Source organism: Vombatus ursinus, unplaced genomic scaffold, assembly GCF_900497805.2.
Source record: "Vombatus ursinus unplaced genomic scaffold, bare-nosed wombat genome assembly UNPS02014158.1, whole genome shotgun sequence".
NCBI classification, from domain to species: domain Eukaryota; kingdom Metazoa; phylum Chordata; class Mammalia; order Diprotodontia; family Vombatidae; genus Vombatus; species Vombatus ursinus.
The window spans coordinates 5372385-5387517 of record NW_020953936.1 but is presented as its reverse complement, the minus strand read 5'-3'; the positions used below and the strand labels follow the sequence as shown (position 1 = coordinate 5387517).

Sequence of the window (15133 nt, the reverse complement as noted above, 5' to 3'; positions counted from 1 at the left end):
TTGTAAAATTTGTGTTAAGCATTTGGTTATAGGCTCTGTGTCATCTGCTGGCCTTTGCATGTCATCTGTGGCTTCCACAAAACTCCCCCAAAATTCCCATTTAATTTCTTATGCTGCCCCATGATATATTGAAACCAAGTAACAGTGTGGAAGGGATAACTTACTAGTTTTCGTGTATAGTTTGAATGAACTAATGAAAAAGCATTTATTAAGCACTTATACGTGCCAGGCACTGATAAGTGCAAATATTTAGCTATTGACAAACTGTTTTGAGTTTGTCCCCTATATTAGGACAGAATCTTGCTTTCTCTTCCTAACTAGACAATCTTCTTTAAAATCCATATCTGCTTAATTTCTTTATTTGTACGTTGAAACTAACTGAAGTTGGTCTTTCAAATTGAAACATCTTGTAAGGTTTTGCAAATTGAAATCAACTGAACTCTTTCAAAAATCTGTTTTCCTACAGAGTAGTGCAGTAAGTTGCACATTAGGGGTGTTTGGTCAGTATTCTTGACTGATAGATCAGTTAACTAAGTGATTAATAAAGAGTAAGAATGCTTTATTTGCTTTCCTAGAGGCAATGAAATATGGTGCAAATAGCATTGGATAAATATAGATCACATAGAGATCACATAGAGATCATTGGATAGAAGTAGATCATAGATGTTGAGTTGGAAGGGGTCATCTGGATCAACCCCCTCGTTTTACAGCTGAAGAAGTTGAGGCCCAGGTCACACAGGAAGTAAGGAGGAATGGCAGGCCAAGGGTGGAATCCTGTGTCTGACCCTCACTAGCTGAGTGACTGAGCAGATCATTTCATTTCTGAGACTCGGTTTCATTATCCATTAAGTGGGAATAGGGACCTGATCTGTGATTTCATTGGTATAAGCATCTCCAAGATAAGACCATTCTACCAATGTAGGTTGCTGCCTTTTCTGCGTTTTATAGTCCTGTTTTTTGCCTTTTTTTTTTTCGGTGAGCCAAATGGGGTTAAGTGACTTGCCCAGGGTCACACAGCTAGTAAGTGTCAAGTGTCTGAGGTCGGATTTGAACTTGGTCCTCCTGACTCCAAGGCTGGAGCTCTATCCACTGCGCCACCTAGCTGCCCCTTGCAATTTATAGTCTTAATAGAGTTGCCTGGAACACTGAGAGATTGAGTGACTTGCCCAGGATCACACAGCCAGGATGTCTCGGGCAAGACTTGCTTCAAGGCCACCAGCTCTTTATCCACTATGTCATACTGCCCCTCTAGCCATAAAATAGAGATAATATATGGTCTCCCTCACCAGGTTGTTAAAAGAACAGCATTATATATGTCTAAAAGGGCTACATAAATGTGAATTATTTATTCTGTGTATGTAATAGATCAAAAGAACAAGAAATGAAAAGAACGTGTTCCAGTAAATGAATATTTAATTAGGTCTGCCCTAATTAAAAAAACTCCACAAAACAAAAAAGGCCCTCCTAGTCAGCATGGTACCCAGACAAGTGACAGCCAAGTTTGAGATATTTTTTGTGTTAGTGTCCATTCAAATCCACCTCTCCTGAGCCCTTAATCTCATGTTTCCGTTTTAGCAGAACAAACTAGATGGTACATTAATTCAAAGCACAAGTCACTTAATTGAATACAATAGCAAGCTAAATGACAAGGAAAATTCCTTACATGCACACAAGGCATAGTCCCCCCCAGAATCCTATGCACTAGTGAGGGAGCCCTCTTTTCAAGATACCTCCCACTCCTAGAACTGGGTACCCGCTCAGATACCCCATTGCTTCTGAAACTGCTCATTGCTGCTTGCTCCCTGCTCCCTGAGCCATGGACGTGAGCGCTGCTAGGCCGCCATCTGCTGGACTTCGGCATTACTGCTTCTAGGAGCCTTCTCTGCCTGATCCTTCAATTCGTACCCTAAACTGTTCTGACCTTTTGTGAGTTTGACCTAAAGTCACAAGAAGGGAGCTTAGCAGAGTCCCTGAGGTTGTTTTGCTTTTTGACCACCTTCCTACCAGTCCCTCAGCAGGAACTCCCCCAGGCTTGCTAGCAGCTTGTGTTGAAGGAGTAAATTTTTTTTCTATTTCCATCTAACCATTGGTAGCTAATATCAATACCAAATAATCTTGAAGCTTTATTTAGCAACACTAGAGGGGCTTGGTGGAGCTGGCAATCTTCACCTTGAATTTGCATAGTTATGGACAGGTCACTGCCTTTCTTTCTAAATATTTTCTACTAATCCACTAATATTTTATCCACTAATATTTTCATTATGTAGATAGAAACTCATAAATTTCACCAAAAGGCACCCTTTGTAATTAGTTTAATACTTTCTGTTACTGTCAGAACTTAAGAATGATATTACTTCATTAGTTAGATTCTCTTGTCTGATACTCTAAGAAAGGTCAAGTTTAAACCTGGCAAGTGTTAAACGTGACTGCAGTTAATGTGGAAAAAGAACTAGGGGCTTAAGTTGACTACAAACTTAATATGAGTCAATAGTCTATTCTAGCAGATGAATAATAATACAAATAATAATAATAAGATGAATAATGAATGAATGTTAGAACAGAAAATGTATTAGAATAGGTATTATGAATTAATTGTTGGATGCTCAAGTTGTGGGCAACTTGTTTGACTTTGATTTTGAGACCATTGGCAAGAAAATGGTCTGTCAACCTCAGAAATTTATGAAATTTTCTCAAATTTATGTAAACACACTTATAACGTAAATATATCACATAATTCCATATGTAGATATAGATCAATGTATTTAAATATATATCAGTATAAACTAGGAAATCTTTAGTTTCCAAATATGCAGTGTTACAAAAATTCACAGAAGCCTAAAATTACTTAGCTGAACAGGACCGTGAGGTTACGAAGTACCATTACTCAACCATTACCCAAAGTATGAATGTTCCCTATTAAGCTCTAGTGGTTGAAGGCCCTCCTCTGCTTGAGCATCCCAAGTGTTAGCAAAGTAGCCACCTCACAAGGCAGCCTTTTCTGTATTTGAATAGCTCAGGAACTTCTTGCAAATATGTAAAAAATTTATCACCCCTTACTAACAACTACTGGTATTAGTTCTGCCCTTAGAAGCTCCAGGGAAAATGTCTAATCCCTCTTGATAGCCTTTCATCTATTTGAAGATATGGTCCCTCCTAGCATATCTAAAGCACTTGGAAAACCTTAAAGCCCCACTTAAATGTTAAAACTATTATTATTATAATCATTATCTCCAGGCTAAACATTCCTGGACCCTTAAGTAGTCAGGGGGCATAATTTTGAGACCTCTCAACCATGCTTGTCCTCTTCTGTATGTACTTCAGTTTTGGTATGTGCCTAATGTCTCACTTAAAATGTGGCATCTGATATTCAACAAAATACTCCAGATGTAGTTCGGGGGCAATTATAATGGCTATGATCTCGCTCATTTTGGACTTCATACTTTTGTTAAAATAGTCTCAGATTATATCATCTATAAAATGGGGGAGCTGGATATTGCTAGAGTAGTTGCTTACGATATACAGTGAGTGCCTTTATTTGAAAGATCACCTTCTGATATATTGTTTGTCCGCCATCTTTTTTTCCTGCTGATCATCAGAAAGCACAATTCCCATAGGCAAGCAGCGGTAGGGATGAATTGTCTTTGTAGCATCTCCATTCTCTGGGGCTATTTTGTAGACTGGCAAGTCTTTGACTTGTTTCCTGAATACAAAGATTTCTCCTTGAAACATTTGTCACACAAGATGAGGAACTTAGCAATGAATAGAAGCGTCATACTGTTATTTATTTCTGTCCTGAGCTCTTCTGAGCTGAGGTCATTCCTTTAACCCTTCTGTCAGCTAAGTTATGGACTTGTGAGTATTTGCATCTTTTCCATATTCTTTGACTCTGAAGTACAAAAAAGGCATACCTCTTAACCACATATCAGTAAGTGTGGAATAAAGGCATCATTCCTGGTGGAATTGTGGCTGCATATTAGAAATGTCACATGTTGACTCCACTGAGATTTTTTTTCCCCTCAGTTCATTAATGTGTGATCAAAACCCTCAAGGTGTGAATTTCATTGGGAATGGTCAAGTCTAACCCTCTTGAATCTCTGACACTAGTATTTATTTGAGTAGCTTGCTTTCAAATTCTGCCTTGGTCAGTATGGATTCTGACAGGAAAGTCTACGTATTGGAAAATACTTCTCCTACAACACTTTAGCAACCATGGGAGTGTTCTGGTTTCTGGTTGGGTGTGCCAGTGCATGCCTGATGAAAAAGATCATTCACCACTTAGATATGGTACATATTCTTACTGTCCCTTTCCAGGGATAGAAAGTGAATTAAGATGTGTTACGAAGGTTTGTTAGTGCTTGTACTCTATGCTTGTAGAGCTTGTATGGCAAGCAGGAGTTGGTAGCACTTCTCTTTAAACACATCAGATGCAAGTTTCACATTTCTTAGTGACATCTGCTGCCAGTAAAATCTGTAAATCTAAGGTTCTTTCTTGACCCATATGTCCAAAGTCACCATGTAGTGCTTTCTTCTAGTGATAAGTATATTGTGTAATATGCACTGGGCAGCACCGATTGCTTTGTGGTCCAATGTGTGGGATTGTGGTCAGGTATAATATTTACATAGCTCCAACTTCTGCCATTGTTTCAATAGTAAACTGCCTAATTCTTAGCTTCACTTCCTTGTTTCTTGGCTTATATCACTTTTCAAAGTCTTTTACCAGCCATCTTTGTTATTTCTACTAGTCCTCTGCAGACAACTGAGAAAAAAATCCCAAACTCTCAACTGTACTTCTACGTGATTGAATCCGAGCTCCCTGAATAATTATATATAGCAATTACTCCTTAGTTAGGGATTACCGTAACTCAGGCATCACATGGCATTTGAGACAGGGTCTCTGTGTCCCAAATTAGTCTTCCCTTGCTGGGAACATATGCTGAATTCATAGGCTCGTGCTGCTACTCATTTTTTGTAAGCAACATTTAACTTGGCACTAGTTAAATAAGTCAGTGGGTTGTTATCGATCTATGCTTGAAATTTAGTGCCATTCACGTAGTTTTTTAACTTGTTCATTTTTTTTTTCAAAACCAGAAATTCCTGAATGGAGTATAGATTCTCACTGTTAATAAGTTCTCTCTGGGTGAATGCATTTGTTTTCTGATGACCATTGCTTCCTTGGTATGGAATTGCTCTCCAATCCTACAAATTAGCATCTGTGTGCAGGAGAACAAAAGACTTGCTTGGACTTCCCTAGTCTTACATGAATGTGCTGGCAGTTAACTAAGTCCTTGAAAGCTTGTTTACATTTGCCCTCATGTGTACTGATGTCCAAATGGCCTCATAAGGTTTCAAATAAATTTACCTTTCTTGCCCTTTTGCTTTCTTTGTCTTCCATTACATATCTAAAAGCAAGATTATTTAGTGGTTTAGCTATAGCAACATAGGTCTTTAAAAGTTTCTAATAGTAGCCATCAAATACTAGAAAAATTCTTAGAACTTGAAGGTTCTGTGATGCAGCCAATTCAAGAATGTTTCTGTTTTCTCTGATTGGTGCTTATGCTTTGCTGCACCATAATGTGACCTATATCCCTCACAGAGGCTATGCAGAACTGGTACTTGTCAGTGTCATTGACTCCTCTAGTCAATGCAATACTTTCATCAGTCTTCCCTCACATTTGTGGGATTATGGGATCATAGATTTAGGTCTGAAGGGTCCTCAGAAGCCATCTGGTCTAACCCACTGATTTTACAGATGAGGCTACTGAAGCCCAGAGATGATGTTACTTGCCCAAGATTGCACAGGTAGTAAGTGGCAGGCAGCATTTGAACCCAGCTCCTCTGACTCTAAAACCTGTCATCTATGTCTTGTGGGGATTGAATGAGATAATTTATGTGAAGTGTTTTGTGGACCTTAAAATGCTATCATTATCATTATTATTATTATTGTTATTCTCTTTTAGCCATTGAAAAGTGACAGGTAGGGCAGCTAGGTGGCGCAGTGGATAGAGCCCTGGCCCTGAAGTCAGGAGGACCTGAGTTCAAATCCGGCCTCAGACCACACACTTGACACTTACTAGCTGTGTGACCCTGGGCGAGTCACTTAACCCTAATTGGAAAAAAAAAAAGTGGCAAGTGTCCTTGAAATGCCTTGGGACAGAAATTTAAACTGCAGAATATCCATCTGGGCGTATGAAAGCAGTCTTTTCATTGTCCTCTGCCACAGGAATATGTATCCACTGAATAAACCCAATATTGAGGACCACTGGTTGGCTGCCATCAAGACCTCTTGGTATGGTATTCTGCTCTGCTTTAGTTTTCCCGTTCAACATTTGATAGTCCACAAATATTTGTATTATTCCACTTTTCTTCTTTGTCACCACTGTAGATTGATGGATATAGCCTGCTGGATCTTTGAGATAGTTTCTGAGTTATTCCATCACAGATAAAGGGAGCTTCCTAGATCATTCCCAGAATGGTTGGGAGCCAGTGAGGTAGGTTCTGTGAGTTGCTCCTCAGACACATCCCATTTCCTATTTATTCATTGAGAACATGTGTATCCTTCTCCTGGGCTTCTCCTCAACCAGTCCTTACATTCTTTCAGTACTGGGGAATTCCCAAAGTAAAACTGACTGGGATTTGTTTCTGAATTACAAGAGCCAGCGTTCTCATGATGTTGACTGCTTGCCTCTTTCCAACTAGCTTCTGTGTAGACTGCATGGATGGTCAAAAACATGCCAGTATTGGGTCCCAGTTTGTTTTTTGGTTGTATTGTGCTAGTACTTGAAGATGATGATGATTAATAATCATAATAAATACTGGGTCTCCCTGTCTTGCCTTGGCTGGAAGTAAAAGGCCTACTCAAGGACTGATCTCACTCTGATTGGCATGGGAGCTTTGCCCTGCTTCATACACAGAAAGATAAACTGGACCTACTTGAGGCTGTGCTTTTCAAGTTCAGTCTCTCTTTGCAGCTCTTCTTCTGCTCTTAATCTTACTCTTCCCATCAAGTGGCCCAAATTTAGCGGCTTCTGCTGTAATTCAGGGCTAGTGAAGGGCAACTGCAGCTTATGTCATACCTCTGGTTCTCTTGCTCCAATATAACCACTGCTGCTTCCTCAAGTTTTAGTTCTTCTCCTTCTATTTGTATCGTTTAAAAAAACCAAACACCTGAATTACAAGTTTGTGTGGAATAGTAGAATAGAGAAATGTAGCATGCCTATAGTATCCCACCACTACCAAATTTCCTCTGCTTTTTGCAGACATACCTGTCATGTGATTCCAGGATGGGCAACCTTCAGGCCCTGAACAGGTCCCAAAGTGGTTGCTTTAAAGCCTTCTAACAAACTGTTCCTCTTTTTAATTCAGTTACCTGCCTATGCTGTAATGATTCTGTCATATGGCTATTCTAAACTTCGCATGGTTCTTGCTTAGATGGACATGGTTCCTTTCTTGAGAAGGGTCCTCCCTTGAGCTTATAATATCCCTCTGATAGAGGAATTCTAGGCTTGGCCTTACCTATGTTTGAGTTTGTTTTTTTTCCTGGCTTAACCAGCCTTCCCTGTCCATGTGAGCTCTCAAACAGCTCTTTTGGGGGTGGAGGAAGGAATCTGGAGATCAGTTTCTATGTACCGTGTCCTACTGCCACAGCATTAGAAATGTTTAAATGTTTCATTGTATCTGGTAAATCACAAAAGACCTCCTGTGTGGTCTCTCCTGAACTGACCCTTCTATAAATTATTTTACAATCCTCCAAATTTTTATATCTCTTTTCAGTGATCTTATAATGTTCTTTTTCTTGTACACAGGGTCTGTTCTCAATATGAAGAGACCTCTATGTTATGTATACCATAAGAGACCATCCGTTACATATACCGTAAGAGACCATCCATTACATATACCGAAATACATTTCAGATATATCAGCATCAGTTTTTTCAAGAAATGGCTCATGATGGCAGTAATCAGAAAACCGATAGTTCCAGGCCAGGCTAACTAAGCTGCAGCAGTACCAAAGGGGCCCTCAGGCAAAAAATTGCACCAGCCAAATACTGCCCCCCCCCCCCCCAGTTTCTCTTATGACTCATTTTCTTATTAGCTTTTTTCTCAGAGTTAACAAGTCTGGTAGGCATAAATAGATGTACACTCACGCATTTATTGTGGAATATTACTAAAATAGCTGTCTCTCTCTCATCAGTTCATTAACTCCAACCCCAGCTTGTGATGGAAAAAAAAATCTTTTTTTTTCCTTTTGATTTAGCTTCTCTTTAGATCTTGAACTTGCTGATCAAAGGTTTGAGCCAACAACATAGTAAATGGCCATATAATGTAAGAGCAGCTTCAAGTACGTTGTAAGGTAGATTAACCTTGAAAGGGAATTAAGCTTCCAGTTCCTAACATCAGTACCTACCAGTAAAGAGGAGAATAAGTATCTTTTCTCTCACTGTACATCCTCCCACTTGTCCAAGGGAAATGGAAAGTAAGAGGGTCAGACAGGAAAACAGAATCAATGATACTGGTTTCCCCTGGCAACCTTCCAAGGAAGGAAAAAAGCAAATATGGACTGGATCCTGGTATCTTGCCTACCATCTATCTGCTGTTTTGGCCTGATCTCCCCTCTGTTCCCTACTGGTCCTGGTCAGCCCAAGTCTTACTGGCTTTATCTCATTTCCACTGTCTTCACATAAGGTGGTCATAGCTGCTCCCTACTCAGCCACCCCATGTGGAATCCTGGAGCAGTAATCACATCTGACCATGTGGCTATTTGAATTCTCTCCATTAATCTTCTTTTCCAGGCCATTTGGAAATCAGAAGGAGCTGAAACTTTTCTAGAGATCCACCCATGTCTAATCTCTTCCTGTTGTGCCTCTCTACGGCGTCTGTGGAAGGATGAGGATTATGTTTTGGAATTTCAAACTCTAAACTATTTTAAAAGCATTTGTGAATCAAAAAATCTGAAAGTTTATATTTCCTGTTTATGAATAAGCAGTAAGGGAAATATAATGAATTCTCAAGTGTATAACAGAATGTGCTAAATTTCTTATGTTGTAAACTTAACTTAAATCATCTGCATGATTCTACATATCTTTTTTTGCCAGAAGACATGAAAATTGAGTTTAAAAAAAAGGAGAGATGATGTTCAGTTGTTAGCCTTTTTAGAGAAGGTGGCATTGTAGCTAGACCTTAGAGCAGTGGTCTCAAAACCTTATTGATCACACTGTCCTATTAGCAAAATAAATAAATAAAAGATTTGAGTTTGAATTCCCAACACATGTTAATTTATATGTTACTTGGTCATTATACTAATATGTCCATTATAAAACATCCACAAAAATGGAAATTAGAATTAGGCTATGAAGATGAAATATTTCAAATGTTTTTTATATGTTAATGATGCAAGATCCTTTTTGGCTTTCCCTAAAATACTATTATTAGTAATGTTTTAGTGAAAGTCATATAATTGAATATATTTCATTATTTTAAAAAAATCTTGGTTATTTTGTGATACAGAAATTTGAAGTTCTGGTTCTAATTTGATTGTATTTCTGTACATCGTTTTAAGTGGTTATAATAGCTTAAAAAGAAACCCTCACAAAGATACTATAGATCAAAGTGAAAGAAGTGCTCCATTGGCTCTGCTTACTAAATAATGATACTAATTTCTCAGTCCCATATAATTATTTAAAGATTCCTGTTGAAATTCAGCTAGTAAATTTCCATCTTCCCTGATGTCAATAAATTTTTCTTAATAACTTTGTTGGAAAGTGTGAGTTTTTTAAAACAAAATTTTAACAAAGGGATTAAAAATCCACTTAAATTTATTTGGAAACCCACTTAAATTTATTTTTAAAAGTTATGCTTTTCCAGTTTTTAGGTGTGCAGATATAAGTTTTTATAGATGAAAGTCCTTGTTTTGGGCAACAGAAATTAGTTTTTAATTGTTTTGCTAATTGTGATGGCTTCATGCTACTATTTGCTAATACCAAATTCATATTTCAGATAATCTTGATAAAATTTTTTGGCTGACTTAATGTCAGAACTTATTAGACTGTTATTTTTTACCTTGCAATGTGAGCTGATAATGACCAGAAGAATTGTCAATTTTGCCATTTTCTTGTTCATTTGTGTTTGTATCATTAGAGTTATCTTTACCCCAAAGTTTCTTTGTAGAAATCTTTTCAAGTCAGTTATCCATTTTGTGAAGTTTAGTTTAGTTAAATCTACATAATATAATTAATAAGTTCATATAACAAATATAAATCTTTTTATTTATTATTTGCTAGCCGTAATTAATAAAATGATTAATTACCCAGATACTATGTCTCTTGAACTTTTTATCCGCTACAGAATGAATGTCAACTCCTTCGTATTATGGAGCTTACACTTTTCCCTTAGCTGCTTCATGTACCATATGAGGCATGTGACCATTTGACATATGGATTGAATGAGGGTGTGTCATCCTTATAATTAAAAATTAGTAAAGGCTAATTTCTTTTTAATTAACCAGCTAGAAGGTTTAGTATATTTTGGCCACTAGGTGGTGCCACGGTTAGGCCACCAGCCCAGAGACTGCATCAGAGAGTATTCAGTGCAGATGCTTCAGTTTTCTTAGATAGAGGGTGCTTGCTTGCGAACACTTAGGCGCTAGATTACTTCCCCCTCCCATTGTCTTGATCTCTTCTGCACCCTTAGGGTCTCTGTAGCCATCTCAGAGTTTAATATAGATCTATAGATCTAGGGGCATACCCTTACAAAAATAGGCACATTTATCACCTCTGTTCTGTTCTGAGCCCCCACCCCACTTTAGAGAAACCTCCCAGTACTGACCCTACTTTCAAGACTTTATATTTCAATAGACATATGATTTATTGGAACATGGTAAAGTAAATGTAAATGAGCTGTGGACTCCTTTGGTCCTCCTCTCCATCCCCTGAATGGTTGGAACATGGGAAGAAGGGTTGGAAGCAATTATAGGTTTGAAACTAAGATTAGTTCTGCTTGGAGAAATGGGGATTATAGAGGAGAGGGAAGTGGTAGGTGGACATCAGCACAGATATCACACTGAGGAGTGTGATAGTGTGCCTGGCCAGTATTGCTCCTCTCCTCCCGTTGGAACTGAATTACAATTCACTTATTCCTCCCTTTAGATTCCGGCTGCTGCAGATCTCCAGGACTGGTCTCAGCTCTTCTTTTGTTCCAATGTATTTGTGCTACAGTGGCAATGCTTGTGGTGATGAAGGGAGTAGGGAGATGGAAAGGATAAATCCCCAAGGCTATCTTTCCTTATCAGGGTTCCCAGTCTCTCAGAAGCTTTTCCACTTGGCTGTAGGAAGAAAAAGTCCAGGGTCACAGACTGGGAGGACTAGCCTGTCTGCTTGTGGATTCACATAGCATGGAGAAACTCACATGGAATGGTGGACTGGGATATTTGGTGTAGACCTCTGATTCCATTGGTGAGAGGAGCTCCCAGTGTGGAAGCTCCTTCCGCCGATGCAAATCAGCATCTCAACTGCAACTCGTAGCTTTAGGGAGTTGCCTGGGATGCTGAATGTCAACTAGCACTTATTAAGCACTTACTTTGTGCCAGACATTGTGCTAAGAGCTGAGAATTTAAAGAAAGGCCAGAGTCCCTGCTCACGAGGAAGACAGCATGCAAACAACTATGTACATGTAAGATTTATAAAAGACAAATTGGAGATAATCAATAGAAGGTACGTCATTAGAGGGGATTGGGAAAGACTTCCTGAAGAAGGTGGGACTTTAGCCGAGATTCAGAGGAAGCCAGGAAAGCTGGGAAGAAGAGAGGAGAAGTGAGTTCCAGACATGGGAGACAGCCAGAGAAAATGCTTTGAGTCAGGAGATGGATTGTCTTGTGGGAGGAACAATAAGAAAGTCAGTATTACCGGATGGCAGGGTGAGTGGAGAGAAGTAAGGAATATGACAACTGTAAAGGTAGGAGGGGGCTAGATTATGAAGGGCTTTGCATTCCCAAGTTTAATTTGATCCTAAAGATGATAGGGAGTCCCTGGGGTTTATTTGGGGTGGAGAGAGGAGAGTGATACGGTTGAAACTGTGCTTTAGGAAAATCACTGGAGGATGGATTGGAGTAGGGAGAGACCTGAGGCAGGTGGACCCATCAGCAGGTTATTGAAGTAGTCTAGGTATGAGATGATGAGGTCCTACACTAAAGCTATAGAGGGCTTTAGAAGTCCAACAAGATTTCTATATTTGATCCTGGAGGCAATTGGGAGCCTGTAGTTGATCAAATAGGCTGGTGACGTGGTCAGACTTGTGCTTTAGGAAGATCAGTTTGACCGGTGAAGGGAGAATGGACTGAAATGGGGATTGATGTGAGGCTGGGAGACCAACCAGAAGATTACTGTAGTACAGTGAGGTAATGAAGGCCAGCACCAGGGTGATTGCAGCGTCAGAGAGAAGGGAGCATATACAAGAAACGTCATTAAAGTAGAAATGACAGAACTTGACGGCTGATTGGCTATGGGGTTAGAGAGAGTGAGGCATAAAAAATAGTAAATAGATTGTGAGCACGGGCGACTGGGGGATGGGGGTGGAGAGATAATGACTGAATACATAGGAGCTGATGAGCTCACTAAGTGAAGTAGTATAGAGGTAAAAGAGGACCCAAGACTGAACCTTTGGGAATACCCACAGTTAATGGGTATGACCTTAATGGAGATCTAGCAGAGGAGACTGAGATGAAAAGTCAGACAAGTGGGAGGAGAGTCAGGAGAGAGCAGTGTCACAAAAACCTAGGAAGAGCAAAGTATCCAGGAGAAAAGGGTGTTGACGGTGTCAGAGAAGTCAAAGAAGGATGTGGACGGAGAAGAGACAATTAAGAGATTGTTAGTCACTTTGGACAGAGCGCACACAGATGGACGAGCTGTATAGGTAGTCTCTTTAACAGAACGAAGGACCAACAGCAATCGCAATATAAACAATAGGTATTCTTCATCCACTTGCTTTTTCCTGTGTGGATAATTAGGCCAAAATCTTATGAATGGCCGCGGATATCGTTCAAGAAGTTCTAATATTTTGGGACACAATGTCCTCTGCAAACAGAATCATCTGGAAAATCTTACCATCCATAAGGAATCCCTCTTCAATTTGTACGCTGGATCTTCTCCAGGGCAGTGGTGAAGACCCGCGCTGAGCATTCCTAAATGAATTCATGAATGAATTTTTAAAAAACCCAATCATTATTTAGCTCTTACTGTGTGCCAACCACAGCTAAGTGAAGGAAATACAAATAAAAGAGTGAGAAAGACTACACTTTAAGGAATTCTAATTGAGGGAGGTAACAGAAAGGAAGGTTCAGATGCAGAGTGGGTAAGAAGGCCTGGTGAGTCATGTGTTGCCGCAGCATGGCAGATCTCAGAGGTCCGTATGGTCCATTAGCAATTCAGATGAAAATGCTTGGGCTCTAGATGATGTAGTGCTAGGATGATTATGAGGCCTGGGGGACAGAAGATGCAGAGGCATCTTAGAAGTCCAACACTATTTTTATATTTGATCTTGCCAGAAGGATTGTCGGTGATGATTTCCTTTTTCTCCAAGTGCTGTGAGTGACCACATCTATACCTGGGGTGGCGGGGCTGGCGGTACCAATTCACAACTATTTTAAAGTTGAGAGTGGGTTTGAGAATTGAGGTGGAGCTAGGGATCTGTGTTCCCTCATAAAGGAGCAGGAATGGAGGTGCCATTGTCCAGCTAGGAGAAGGAACACGCAAGAGGGTATTAGTAGGAAGTTTGGAGAAGGGCTCCTTGAGGTGGCTCCTTCACTGAGTCCTCCTCCTTTTCTTGCTCAGGGGGCCCCTCAAACACGTTTGTTAGATTTTTCAAGGAACTTTTCATTATTTTGAAGTGTGTATTGGAGACACCTTGTAACAGTATCTTTAAGGGGACATTTTGCTCCATTGAATCAAGTGCCTTTTGTGTGTGTGTGTGTGTGTGTGTGTGTGTAATTAACAGACAATAAAGTGGGATCTTGTATTATCTACATCTTTCAATCAAATGTATGATGGCAAAGATGTAGCCTATTGTAAAATATTATTTGTGAAAGACTACCTGTCCCCTATTAGTAACTCTAGCATCGCTATTCCAGATGAATTTATTGAGCAAATAAAATGGCAGTAAAGACAACAAAGACAGGACATGCAGCTGGATTGGACCAAGTATATATAGAGGAGATTCATTGGTCCTAGAGATAAAACAACTGTTGGAACATTCAGGGATTACTTCACAAAGTTTATGAAGGAAGGGAGGATGCAAAGGCTTAGAAAAAAAAAGTCATACTCTTGTTCACTCACTTCAGTCATGTCTGACTCTTCATGACCCTGTTTGGGGTTTACTTAGCAAAGACTATGGAGTGGTTTGCCATTTCCTTCTCCAGCTCATTTTACAGATGAAGAAACTGAGGTAAACAGGGTTAGATGACTTTCCCAGGGTCGTGCAATTAGTAAGTGCCTGAGTTTAGATTTGAATTCAGGTCTTCCTGAACACAGGGTTGGCACTCCATCCACTGTACCACTTAGCTGCCCTTTCATACTCTTACTAATACTAAAAAGGAAAAAAAAAGGTGGCTAATGTCAGAGTCTCAATTTACCTTTTTGCAGTTTCTACAAATTACTCCTGGTTCTGTCCTCTGGGGACAAACATGAGTCTAATTCCTCCCCTTTGTGAGAGCCCTTCAAGTACTTGAATATAACTCATATGTCACCCTCTCAGTCATCTCTTCTTTAGGATCAGTATTTCTAGTTCTTTTGACTTATTTTTATATGACAGGGACTCCAAGCTTTTACTATTCTGTTTGCCCTCCTGTGGATGCTAACTTATCAATGTTCTTCCTAAACTGTGGTACCCAGAACTGAGTACAAGACCCTAAATGTGGTCTGACTAGGGCAAAGTACAGAGGGACTATCCTCTCCTTATTCCTAGAAACTAGGCCTTTCTTGATGCAGCTAGAGATCACATTAGCTTTTTTGGGTACCATATGACATGACTGAATTATTTTAAGCTTTCAGCCCTCTAAAACCCTGCCTCCCCCCAATTTTTTTTTTTTACATAAGGTGCTGTCCAGCAATGCTTCTCCAACACTTACATATGAAATTGATTTTTTGAAC

At 39.6% G+C, this 15133-nt stretch overlaps 1 protein-coding gene across 1 annotated transcript in view; it reads left to right on the top strand.

Annotated features, from left to right (window-relative positions):
• The window catches only part of TRMO (tRNA methyltransferase O), a 28920-nt gene extending 18702 nt beyond the window's left edge, over positions 1-10218 (top strand). The window contains exon 6 of the mRNA XM_027859075.1: positions 8789-10218. The gene's annotated coding sequence lies outside the window, so the exon portion shown is untranslated. The remainder of the gene's footprint in view (positions 1-8788) is intronic.
• The last annotated feature ends 4915 nt before the right edge of the window (positions 10219-15133 follow it).